Source organism: Chlorocebus sabaeus, chromosome 21 (genome assembly GCF_047675955.1).
Source record: "Chlorocebus sabaeus isolate Y175 chromosome 21, mChlSab1.0.hap1, whole genome shotgun sequence".
In the NCBI taxonomy this organism is placed as follows: domain Eukaryota; kingdom Metazoa; phylum Chordata; class Mammalia; order Primates; family Cercopithecidae; genus Chlorocebus; species Chlorocebus sabaeus.
Genome location: NC_132924.1, coordinates 76,771,950 through 76,784,672, shown reverse-complemented (window position 1 = coordinate 76,784,672; position 12,723 = coordinate 76,771,950). Strand labels below are relative to the sequence as shown.

Sequence of the window (12,723 nt, the reverse complement as noted above, 5' to 3'; positions counted from 1 at the left end):
AAAATAAAAAAAAAATTAGCCAGGCGTGGTGGTGCACACCTGTAGTCCCAGCTACGCCAGAGGCTGAGATGGGACCATTGCTTGAGCCCAGGAGTTCAAGGTGCAGTGAGCTATGATCTGGGGAAAAAAAAAAAAATTCCAAGGTGTTTCCGTCTTGATTATCTCAAAGAGTACATCTAACAGCAATGCTTAATTACAAAATGGAGCTATTTATGGAAAAATTTCCAAGCACAGTTAGGATTACCTTTGATCAAGTAATGAAAGCTACTTTTATTGAACACTTACTCTTCTAGGCACTCACTATTCCAGATGCACACACACATCATCATCATCGTCATCGTTATCATCATCATCATCATCATCATCTCATTTAACTGGATCCTCATAAACCTTTAAAGAAGATACTGTATTAGTCCCATTTTTTGTATGTGTAAAGTGGAGCATAGAGGGTGTTAAATACCTTGTCCAAAATACACCTCTCACCAGTAGCAGGATAAGGATTCAAATCCAGGAACTGACTTTAGAACTCTTGCTCTCAGTTGCCACATAGCTTTGCTCTCACAAGTAGTGAGTAACTGACATGCTTCTTGATTGTTTTGTGTTTCTTCCCAACATATACCTGTTAAATTATCTGCATGTTTTCTCCCCCATCACTCTCTGGCTGCAGGTTAAAAGATTCATGTTTTTCTCATGTCTCTTGATCTTGCTCCAGCTTCGTTCCATGCGTACCACCTGTTCCTTCCTCTAGAAGACTGGTTTTGTTATACATTACAGTTTAACAAGTGCAACCCAAGCACTGTTTGCTTCCCTTTCTTCCACATCATAACAGCTGATTTTGTTTTCAAAATTCTAGTTACTGGCTCATCTTAGGCACTGATGGGCAACCTATTATGTATTTAAGGAGGAATAAGTATTAAAATATTTCCTTTATGAAGGCAGGAGGTGTTTTCAGTAATCTACAGAGGAGGTGAAATAGAGTAGGGGCCTTGGAACAATAAAGAAAGAGAAATCAACAGTCTAATGTAGCCAACTGCCTGGCAAGATGTTGGAACCAAGGATCATCCAAAGGGATGCCACTGGTAAAAACTCTAGCATCATTCCTTAACACATACTACATTATGCTGCCTCCATGCTTAAGACCTTTGATGACTTCCTATGTAGGCCTAGAGGATACAAGCCAAAATCCCTCACTTATAATTCAAGGCCCTTTCCAATTTTCATCCAGCCTAATTTTCTTTTCTTTTCTTTTCTTTTTTTTTTTTACCTTTTTTCATCCTTTGTTTTTTTTTTAATTTTCCTGGATTTTGTTATATTCCTTTTATATATGCATACTTTAAGTTCTGGGATACATGTGCAGAACATGCAGGTTTGTTACATAAGTGTATGTGTGCCATAGTGGTTTGCTGCACCTATCAACCCATCATCTAGCTTCTAAGCCCCACATGCGTTAGGTATTTCTCCTAATGCTCTCCCTCCCCTTGCTCCCCAACCCCCTGACAGGCCCCAGTGTGTGATGTTCCCCTCCCTGTGTCCATGTGTTCTCATTGTTCAACTCCCACTTATGAGTGAGAACATGTGGTGTTTGGTTTTCTGTTCCTGTGTTAGTTTGCTGAGAATGATGGCTTCCAACTTCATCCATGTCCCTGAAAAGGACATGAACTCATTCTTTTTATGGCTGCATAGTATTCCATGGTGTATATGTGCCACATTTTCTGTATCCAGTCTATCATTGATGGGCATTTGGGTTGGTTCCAGGTCTTTACTATTGTAATTAGTCATCCAGCATAATTTTCATCCTCATCTCCTGATCCACTGTGCTCCAGCGTCACAAATACAGCCAACTGAGAAATTCTCACTTGCATTCCTTTAGGTGTGGTTTTCCACATTTCTTTATTCCCTTCCTAGTGATTCCCCTCCATCCTTAGGGGCTCAGTTCAAATGCCATCGTCTCTGGGAAGTTTTGCATAGCTAATGTCTCCCTCCTCTTTGTGCTAGTGGAACCATTAAGTTTAACAAACAGGACTTGTCAGGATGGAGACAGGTGACAAAAAAAATGCCATTCTTTTTCCACTGGTCATTCAAATTTGCTGTGGCAGCTCCTTTATCCCTGCCCTCTTTGCATGAAACTAGGATAGGTCCTAAGACTGCGGATAGACCAAAAGAGTCATCTAGTTACTTTAGTCTCCCAGATATCTCAGTTCACTATCAATATGATCAGTTAATGATGATAATGCAAGCTCCAGATTTCATCCACAGCTGCTCACCTCCAGCGCAGGTCTCCTGCAGTAGAAATGGGGACAGTAATCAGCTCCTTCTCCCTCCTCACTCACCACCCCCAATCCTAACTAGTTTCAGATTCTTAACCCTCCAGGATTGGATCTGGAAGAAGACAAGGCAAGAGGCACGTATTATTGTGAGCTGGCATTGATTCCTGGGCCTGGCAAGTGATCAAAACTGGCTTTCTATTGAATCTCTGGAAATCCTCCCACTCTTCACCAAAGCTAGGGCTCACTCACCCCAAAGCATCTCTCACGCAGGTCATGCGTGCTTCCTCTCTTAGCATTGCACCTCTGGCTAATGAATACAACATTTTTGTGCTGAGGGCTCCTTGCCCCTTCATGATCCCACTGGGGCAGGATCTTAGACAGCCTAGAAAAGCTGGAAAAATATCAAGAGGATCTAATTTATAAGGCAGGAAGATTAATTTTTAATTCAGTGATGACTTAAAGACACTGCAAATGTTATGAAAGAGACTGGATATAACACAATTGTTAAAACTGGTCTGGGTTCAAATCTTGGCTTAACCATTTGTTAGCCATCTGGTCTTGAGTTGTTGCAGGAAGTCAGGGACCCCTAACGGAGGGACCAGCTGAAGCCACGGCAGAAGAACAAATTGTGAAGATTTCATGGACATTTATTAGTTCCCCAAATTAATACTTTTGTGATTTCTTATGCCTGTCTTTGCCGTAATCTCTGAACATAAATTGTGAGGATTTCATGGATACTTATCACTTCCCCAGTGAGTATCCTTGTGATTTCCTATGCCTGTCTTTACTTTGGTCTCTTGATCCCGTCATCTTCTTTGTAAGCTGAGGAGGATGAATGTCGCCTCAGGACCCTGTGATTGTGTCAACTGCACAAATTGTTCGTAGAGCATGTGTGTTTGAACAATATGAAATCTGGGCATCTTTAAAAAAGAACAGGATAACAGCGATGTTCAGGGAACAAGAGAGGTAACTTTGAACTGGCCACCGGTGAGCTGGACGGAACAGAGCTATATTCCTCCTCTTTCATAAGCAAATAGGAGAAATATCGCTGAATTCTTTTTCTCAGCAAGGAACATCCCTGAGAAAGAGAATGTGCCCTGAAGGTAGGCCTATAGACGGCCCCTTTTTAAGGCATCCCGTCTTTTATGGTCAAAGCCGATGGGATGAAATAAGCCCCGGTCTCCTATGGTGCTCCCAGGCTTATCAGGTGGACAAAAATTCCCACCTAATAAATTATGGTCAGACAGGTTGTCTGCTCTCAAACCCCGTTTCCTAATAAGATGTTATCAATGACAATGCGTGCCTGAAACTTCATTAGCAATTTCAATTTCACCTCATCTGGTGGTCCTGTGATCTCGCCCTGCCTCCATTTGGTTTGTGATATTGTATTACCTTGTGAAGTATGTGATCTCTGTGACCCACACCCTATTCGTGCACTCCCTCCCCTTTTGAAAATCGCTAATAAAAACTTGCTGGTTTTACGACTCGGGGAACATCACGGATCCTGCCAACATGTGATGTCTCCCCCGGACACCCAGCTTTAAATTTCTCTCTCTTGTGCTCTTTCCCTTTATTTCTCAAACCAGCCTAGACACTTAGGAAATAGAAAAGAACCCATATTAAACATCGGGAGCGGGTTCTCCCGATATTGAATAAGCTATTTAACCTCTCAGTGTCCTTGCCTATAACAGGAATAATAATAGCATCTGCCTCATGTTGTCATGACTCAATAATAAAATATTAAATAATAAATACTGTTAAAGTATAGTAGTTTTATTAACTGCAAATGATTTTTTGTTTTTATTTTTTAGTTTTTATTTCTATTTTTTGAGACAGAGTCTTGCTCTGTCACCCAGACTGGTATGCAATGGCATGATCTCGTCTCACTGTAGCCTCACCTCCCAGATTCAAGTGATTCTCATGCCTTGGCCTCCTAAGTAGTTGGGACTACAGGCGTGCGCCACCACACCCGGCTATGTTTTGTACTTTTAGTCAAGATGGGGTTTCTCCATGTTAGCCAGGCTGGTCTTGAACTTCTGACCTCAAGTGATTCACCTGCCTTGGCCTCTTAAAGTGCTGAGATTACAGGCATGAGCCACTGCTCCCGGCCTACGAATGACTTTCTTAATGCTACTGTCAATAAAACAAGGGAATACACAGAGTAGTGAGTATGTGAACTCTCCACTGCTGATCTTAAAAATAATGTTGACAGTGGCAGGTCAAATAGGAAAGATAAAAATAAACCATTGTCATTCACAGTACATTTTACTCTTGTCTTCTTGAGATATTTCTGTTTTTTGGGGGGGGGAATATCTAAACCATTTCATCCGAGCCTATTCTTGTTTATCTCAGGTAGGGAAGAATGATATAGGACCAAATATGGTAATTAGCTTCAGGACTTTATATGATTTGCAGAATTGCAATTACAGGTCACCAGTTTAAGTCGGCCCTAGGTTCGTAGAAGGCTTTACCATCTGTTGACTTTTTTTAGTAATTAATATGAAGCAGATGTATAACACTATCAGCTTTTAATGTAGAACCTGGCCTTATATTTGTTGTGCTTTTTGAATTGGGGTTGGAAAGCTGAGGAGGACTGTAAATGGTTACAGAATTAATCTATTCTTCTATGTCACCATCTGTTTCTCCTCCTTTCTTTTTCCAAGTCCATGGCCTTGCCTGATTCATCTTGCAGTGTTTTCACAGAGAACTTCCCGTGTGGAAGAAAAGGTGTACCACATTCCTATCCTGCTTCTAATTACCATCATAATTTTTTATTTCCCACAAATCTCTAAGCAGCCCTTTGTTCACTACCAAGGAGGTAGGGCTTTAAATACCAATAAATGTAGTGCTACAAGTTCAAAAGCTCCCCAGAGCCCCACCCTCATTAGTAATCTCCCAGAGTAAGCAGCTCATGCACTCAGCAAAGGAAGGTGCCTGAAACTCACTCAGTATCAAATCACCTGCCACAATTGTTGTTTACGATGATTTTGCCCTCTTTCACGGAATATTGTATCCTTCTTTGTATTTGTGTATATGATTTCCAGAATAATCAAGTATCTTTTTCCAGCTGCTCCTATTCTAAAGATAAGGGATACACTGTATCAGCTCATCATCTGCAGTTACTAGAATAGCTATTCGTGCCAGGCAGGCCCTCTGTCATGTGGTTGTGGGTGTTTGTTCCACATTTAAGAACGAAAGGCACATTCTTCCTACCCATAGTGGGGGAATGATTAATCTCAAGGAACATCTGGTGCACCAGCTCTGTGAGAATGGTCTTGGTTTTGCCGTCAAGGATTAAAGGATATGAACTGATTTTTTTTCACTCCTTCCATTTACGGCATACAGTAACAAGATTCAGCATATCACCTTGAGCAGAATTCTCATATCGAGGAATGATACTTGCAGTGGCATGAGCACTACATAGATACTGGATAGTAATGAATAATAATAACAATAAATAGTAGTAACCATAGTTATGATAAATAATAGTAATAATAATGATAGTAAAGTATTGATAGCATTTCATGAATGCTTTGTAGATGCCAGCACCATGAGGAAGATCTTGCCATACAGTTTTATATCTACAGTGATGAACATTGTGTGTCTTTAAAAACCCTGGATGCTCAGTGCTTAATTTTCCTTAGTCACTCTTGAAACATCTGGGCAAGTCCATCAAAGTCATCTCTTCCCAACTTCTCAAATACACATCCTGCAATCTGAGAATATTCTTAATTTTAAGTTGAAAGGAAAACATTAGATGTAGGTTTTCAGAGGGTCAGCCTGGAGCTGCTGCAGCTACCTGCTTTCCACAAGTTATCAGTTTCCACAAGTTTCCACAAGTTTGCAGCCCACCAAGAGCTGCAAAGGTCAGTGAAGCGCGTCACAGATAACCCAGGGACAATTGATTTGGAAAGAGCTGTGAGCAGGGCTTTTTGTTTTTATTTATTTGTTTTTGTTTGTTTGTTTTCCTCATCCTTTAATAATACCCCATGAAGCAGTATCTCTGAATGGATCAATATGCCATGGAAGTGGATACTGGTCTGGCAGCTGCTGCATTTTATTTGTTTATGCTCATCTTTGGTGGCAGCCAAAATTTTTATTTTGAAAGCATGAATCATCCTGGTGTGTGTGTGTCTGTGTGGATGTGTGTGTATGTTTTCAAAAGAGAAAAAAGGAGTGCTTTGCTCACTCACAGTTAATAAATGTTTATATCTGCTCAGCTATCCTGGTTACCCTCAGCTTGCAAAGGCATAAATCACTGGTTTCTGTCAACTCTGGAAATGACCTACAGATTAAATGCAGATCATGGTGAGATAGGTGCTTTCCACATATTTTTTATTTTTAAGAAATCTTCCCACTCTGATGGCTGTGCCTGCACCTGCTAATCTTTTTCTATTTATTACCCTAGTTCATTGTGTGGATAGCAAAGAATTCCAGATTACCTTTTCTACACATTTATGTCAACTTGTTTTAAGAAGTAAATCAGCACTAAATGATTATTCTGTTGTGAAGATTTGTCCTTTAGAATAGGCTGTGATTTGATCATGTGTATTTAAAAGAAATTTTATTTTTAAAAAAGTAATTTGTTAAATTTTGCAAACTAATATCAAGGATTTGGAGTAACTAAGCTACTGAATTTAGAAGGGTCATATCTTAATATTTCCTCTACTACTACTTTGAATTTGACTGCCTCGCCGTTATTACCTTTACTATTGATAAATATCCAATAATAAAGACAATCTTTCTAGTTTAACGAACATCAAAAGGCCCTAATGAAGATGACAGACGTTAGGTAAATCAACAACCCATTAAAGGGAAGCATTAAGTCTGAACACGAGAGTCTATTAATTTTCTGTTGTTCTTGTACCTTATGCATTTGCCAAATTCATTGTCCCAGTGGACACTAGGCAAGTCTCCAGTCCTGAATAAGAGCTGAATCTTTTATTCTGGGCTTCTGCTGTCACCCATCTAGTACTGTTGTCACAATTGCTGAACCATCAATGGAGAAAAAAGGTCGTTATATCAAATTATGAAAAAAAATAATTTGTCTGAAAAATTTAGCCTTAACACGAGGTAAGGCTAATGAAAACAATCTAAGACAAATGGTGAAAGGGAAGATCACACTCAAGGTAGAATTCACCTATAAACCTACTTTTTGGGAATATAACCCCCTGGCACAGCAATACTATCATACCCAATTCATCTTCCACGCAATGTTCGATTGGGCACCTCAGAAAAAGGTTTCAGCAATTCATTTGATGGTTTTATATTCTGACAATATACAGGACAAATAAGAGAAAATCAGATTTACTTTTCAGAAATGTGCTTTGCATTATCACTGTACTGGAAACCATCTAGTGTGTAACTTGAGGGATTTGAGTGGTGGCTTTCTGATGAGGATAAACCTGAGCTCAGTTAGACTTGTGGCTAGCCTATGTTCCCATGTCTTTTTTCATTAAGAATCAGAATGTTAACTGTGGTTTTCTGGCCAGATTCCAGCATGGTTAATTGCATGCTGTCTACCTAAATTCCCTTTGCTTGGGATGTTCTTCACTTTGGATCGTATTGCTCTTATTGTCATGTTTCCCCCAAGAGGTGGGTACGTGATATTGTAGAATGAGCCAGAATATAATTTGTTAAGCTAATAAGAGTACTTTGGGGATGAAGGGTTAAATGTAAGTAGTGTGCTTTTCACAATTCCCCCCAATGAGGCCTATTTGTACAGTAATTAATGTGGAATAACATTAGTGAAACATGGAAATGAGCCAGATCGCCATGACAAGAGTGGCAATAGCACAGAAACAACTAATTTTGAGAATTTATACAGAAAATAATCATTTAAACAAATATGCAGAAGCTCCCTGCCTAATGCATCTTTTGCCTTATTTATTTATTTATTTGGTCCGAAACTGACACATTCAATCACTAATTGAGTTAACACAATATTCAGTAGGTGAAATTTATTCCAAATGAACGTTAAAAACAGTTATAATTTCTGTCATCTTTGTACCTAGCATGGCACCTAGAACAATAGCTTGCATAGTGACATTCATTCATTAAAGTAAGGTTTGTTAATGAATGAAGATGGGGGCAAAAAAAAAAAATCAGGAGGGAAATAGTGTTTACAGATTTCCTAAGACGCAGCAATCTTTAGGCATGTTCCCTGCAGTATTTTATCTAATACTCACAATTATCCCCATTTCACAGATGAAAAAACAGAGGCTCGGAGATGCCAAATGACTTCCCCAAGATCAAACAGCTTTAACTTTCAAAGCCAGTTCTATTTGACTATAAAACCCAACCACTCCTTGTTATCTTGCAGCCTCCCATGCTGTGCCTGGCATCTTTGCCCTTAATTTGAGGAGGCAAGTCTGAAAACCTCCAACACTGTGAAAGTCAAGTTGATCCCCAAAGACAAGGTTAACAACAGCCCTATGGAATTTTACATTGTTATTCTGCCTCTCATTACTCCAATTCAAATCTGTCACTATTGCAATTTTACAGTTGTCATAATTATTGCGAAGTAATTATATACTTGTCATAAAATATACCGTAAATTGACTCTTTAAAAATTGTAGTACAAAGTAGTTCAAATGTGTTTAATGAATCCAGAAATTAATGAGAAAAAACACTCTTTAAGCTCCCTAAAATGGACTCGCCATGGTTGAATCTATTGTGTTGACTAGAGAAAATGCACTTCAGCCCTCCTGCACCTGCACTGCATTTATAGCCAAGTTTTCAGTTTTTTAACTGACATTAAATTACCTAGAAATTGAATGTGTGGAAAATGATAGAAATTTATTTTGCCTCATGAGAGAAATCATTCTCTTTCTATTTTAATTTTTCTTTTAATGTAGCATGAAAGTCTATACCTTTAAAGTCTGTTAAACTGGGATGTAGGAAATGTGTATTTCTATATGATAATGGGTATAGCATAGTAAAAGACTTGAAATACACAATAATACATAGACTATAAATTAGTCAATTTCCAACGGTTCTAGCACACATCTCACTTTAATACAGAAATTCCTATACCAATATATTTCATTTCCAGCCAGACAGTGGCTAATTTATGACTCTGCCAACAATGCCATTTTAATTAATTTTATTCATCTTATTTCTCTTTCCTCTGTTCCTCATATCTCATCTGTTTGCATTGCCTAGATTTTAATTAAAAAACCTCTCCTCTCTAAGGAGCAATCTGAAGTGGCAAAAATAATCACTTAAAATATTACAGTCATTAAAAAATTGGCTGTGGTGGAAGCCATGCATTTTCAATTTTCCTACAAATGATGTTTTAGCTTCCTTTTAAAGCACACTTTGTATTTGAATTGTCTGCCACCAGCCAGCTTGGCTATCAAAAATGGTCTTCCAGCTGGGTGGGCTGAGTGACAACTCCTTAATGGAGGAAATGGATGGCTCTCTGCTCATGTGGAGGAGAAGGCATACCAGGCAGATTTCGTTCCATCTGCCACCAGCTCTCTGCAAGCTGGCATTGCCCAAATGCCCAATATCCTCATTCCAACAAAAAGGATATCGTCAAAAAATAAATGGTAAGGCTACAGATGCCTGAAAGAATCATCAGGGTCATTAGACCCCAGGGAGATCATATTAAGAGATGCCTTGGTGTTCATCTTTGATGAAAACCTAATAAAACAATGGTGGAGGCAAATGTAAGCACTTTTACAAGTACGGAGGTGAAGTCATTAACATTTTCAGCAGAGTATGGGGAGTAACCTTAGAAAACTACTATCCTGAATTGTGTCCAAGGACTTGTTATATTGAGGAATTTGCACTGATGTTTCCTGTTGATGATTTTCTGAATGACAAATTCTTGTCACTTAGTTACACTGCGTCCTGCTTGTCAAGTAAAGGAAATCCATTTAGTGGCAAAGTAGGAAAATATTTTTGATTGACAAAGAGAAACACATAAGAGCCATACTTAAGGGACTTTAGAAATCGGTAATCTGCTAGTACTTAGAAGTATAAAGTGTATGTCATTGATCAAGGCTAAATAATGAAACAAGTACAAACAATTATAATTATATAATAATGTACATTAGAAGTGCTAGAAATAGAAATAAAAATTTAGAGCCAGCTGCAGAATTTATATCTTTATTTCACCCTGAATAGATGCTTAGTTGCTTGATGTGTATTCACCGTATGTCAATCAAAAGCTGTGGTTCAGGAAGTGACATGTGATTTAGAATCATCTGCTAAAGAAAACCTGGTAGATTTTCATGATGCTCAAAATAAAATAGTCCTGAATTCCAAAAATTCTTGTTTTTTTCATATCAAGAGCTCATGTGTCTTACAAAGTTACACATTTAATTGGTTTTGAAGTTGTTTAGAGTTTAATTGTTATTGCATACAAATGATAGGAGTTCAAATAGATGTTGAACAAAAATAGGTATTAAAATTGAGACCAATTTTTAAAAATTCTTTTCATGCTTTCAATGATTTTTAACATAGTAGATTGATGTTATATAATGCAAACTTATCTGTTAGAAAAGTGGCATCAGACATCTTGCATTAAGTTTTCCTGTTTTAGGAATATTTGGTAATCTGCCAAAATTTGGAGGAGGGCTTTTAAAGTTCTAATTAATGATTCAGTCTGCCCTGAAGATGAATGAATGTTTGCAGTATTTTTGCCTGTTGTATTGTGGGACATATTCTATGCATGTTACTAAAGGTTTTAAGTTGATCTGAAGAATTTTAATGACTATTCTGATGAAAAGTAGTTAAAAATAGATTGAAGTGCTCTTCTATTTTTCCATCATGTTTGCTAGGCATATGGAATGTAATAGCATATTTTTGGAAAATATATATATATTTAGAAATAATGATTATTTTGTAGCACTTAGAAGTTTCAGAATGCATTTCCTCATATATTATTTGTGCCACTAACAACACCTCTAGCAAATAGATATTATTGATTCCATTCTACAACCTGAGAAACTGAGGCCTAGAGGGGTTAGATGGCTTCTGCAAAAACATGGAACCATTAAATAGAGAAAATGTATTTCAACACATTTCTAATTCCAATCCCCAAACTCCTTGAGGGATTTCAGTCCTTATCATCTTAATTGTTTTTGGTTTCCAATTTTTATTCTTTTCCAATCTTAATTTCTTCAATTAATGTAGGTGCTAAATTTACTTGAGTTAGATTCTAGGAGAAAGCTCAAGCAGTGCCTAACCAGGGAAGCCATGGATTCCCATTCAGAGCCAGAAATGCCGATAGAAAGCAAGCAAGGCCCAGGGACACTATCTCAGTCTGAATGCATTCAGGCATAAATTTGTAGTTTGGAGAGCATCTAGGAAGTAGGCTAATTCCAAGACACCAAGCCCACTGTGACCAATCCTAAAACAGAATTAACATGAAATTCTAACTTGTCTTGTAATTGATTTAGCCATTCTCAGAATGAGAACCCTAATCTGGCCCCCCACCCTGGATAAGGCTCCAAAATACAGGGCCTATGATTATCAACTCCTTAGAAAGAAATGGAGACTCAGTATACCCATTGCTCTCAAATAGCTCAGGAATTCACTGGTTTCACAAAGACCATCCCCAGTTTTACAGGCGCAGTATACTACGGGCTCATATATCCTTAAAAGAGCATTTTATCACTGCAAACCTTGAGAACACTGAGTTCTGTTCAGAATGACAGAGGCAGAAATCATATCTTGATCTCCTTAGCATGGTGGGGAGCAGAGCAAGCCATCTGCAGCTGTGTGGGTTCTGTGCATCTCCAGACCCTGTTGCCTAGAGAGTGACAGTCCCATCTTGCTAAGAGACAGGGAACATCCAGCCATCTCCCGCTGAGGGATGGCTGCTTCCTTTGGGTGTGTCACAACCTTTCTTTGGTAATATGTCACTCTATTAATAAAGACTCTAAAGAAGAGAATATTCAAAGAGCAATACTTCACCCCCCTCCACACCCAAAAGTCGTTTATTATGATTTTCAAATATTGTGTACCATACATAATTTTATATGCTGTTTTATAGGATTGGCAGCATAGTAGGTTTATTTGCACCAACATCACCAAAAACACATGAGCAATGTATCATGCCATGATGTTATGATGACTATGACGTCATTAGGTGATAGAAATTTTTTAGCTCCATTATAATATTATAGGATCACCATTGTATATGCGGTCTGTCATTTACTGAAACATTGTTATGTGGTACATGACTGTATGTGTCTTAGAAAATCATGTTGTATATCTTAGGCATACACAATAAATTTATCTTTTTTTAAAAAAATAATTACCTTAAAATGTATTTCCATGTCATTCACTCATTCATTTGTTGAACTATTTAACAAATATTTTTTAATGCCTGCTATATGCCAGGCACTGTGCTAAGACCTGGAATATAACAAGAAATAAAATGGACATTGTCCCTGCCCTACAGAACTCACAGTCCCTGGGCTTGACTGATAGGTTTTGTCCA

The 12,723-nt window shown here is 38.2% G+C and overlaps 1 protein-coding gene across 2 annotated transcripts in view; it reads left to right on the top strand.

The window, feature by feature from the left end:
- RELN (reelin) overlaps window positions 1–12,723 on the top strand; it is a 516,825-nt gene that overhangs the window by 277,453 nt on the left and 226,649 nt on the right. The window lies entirely within an intron of this gene.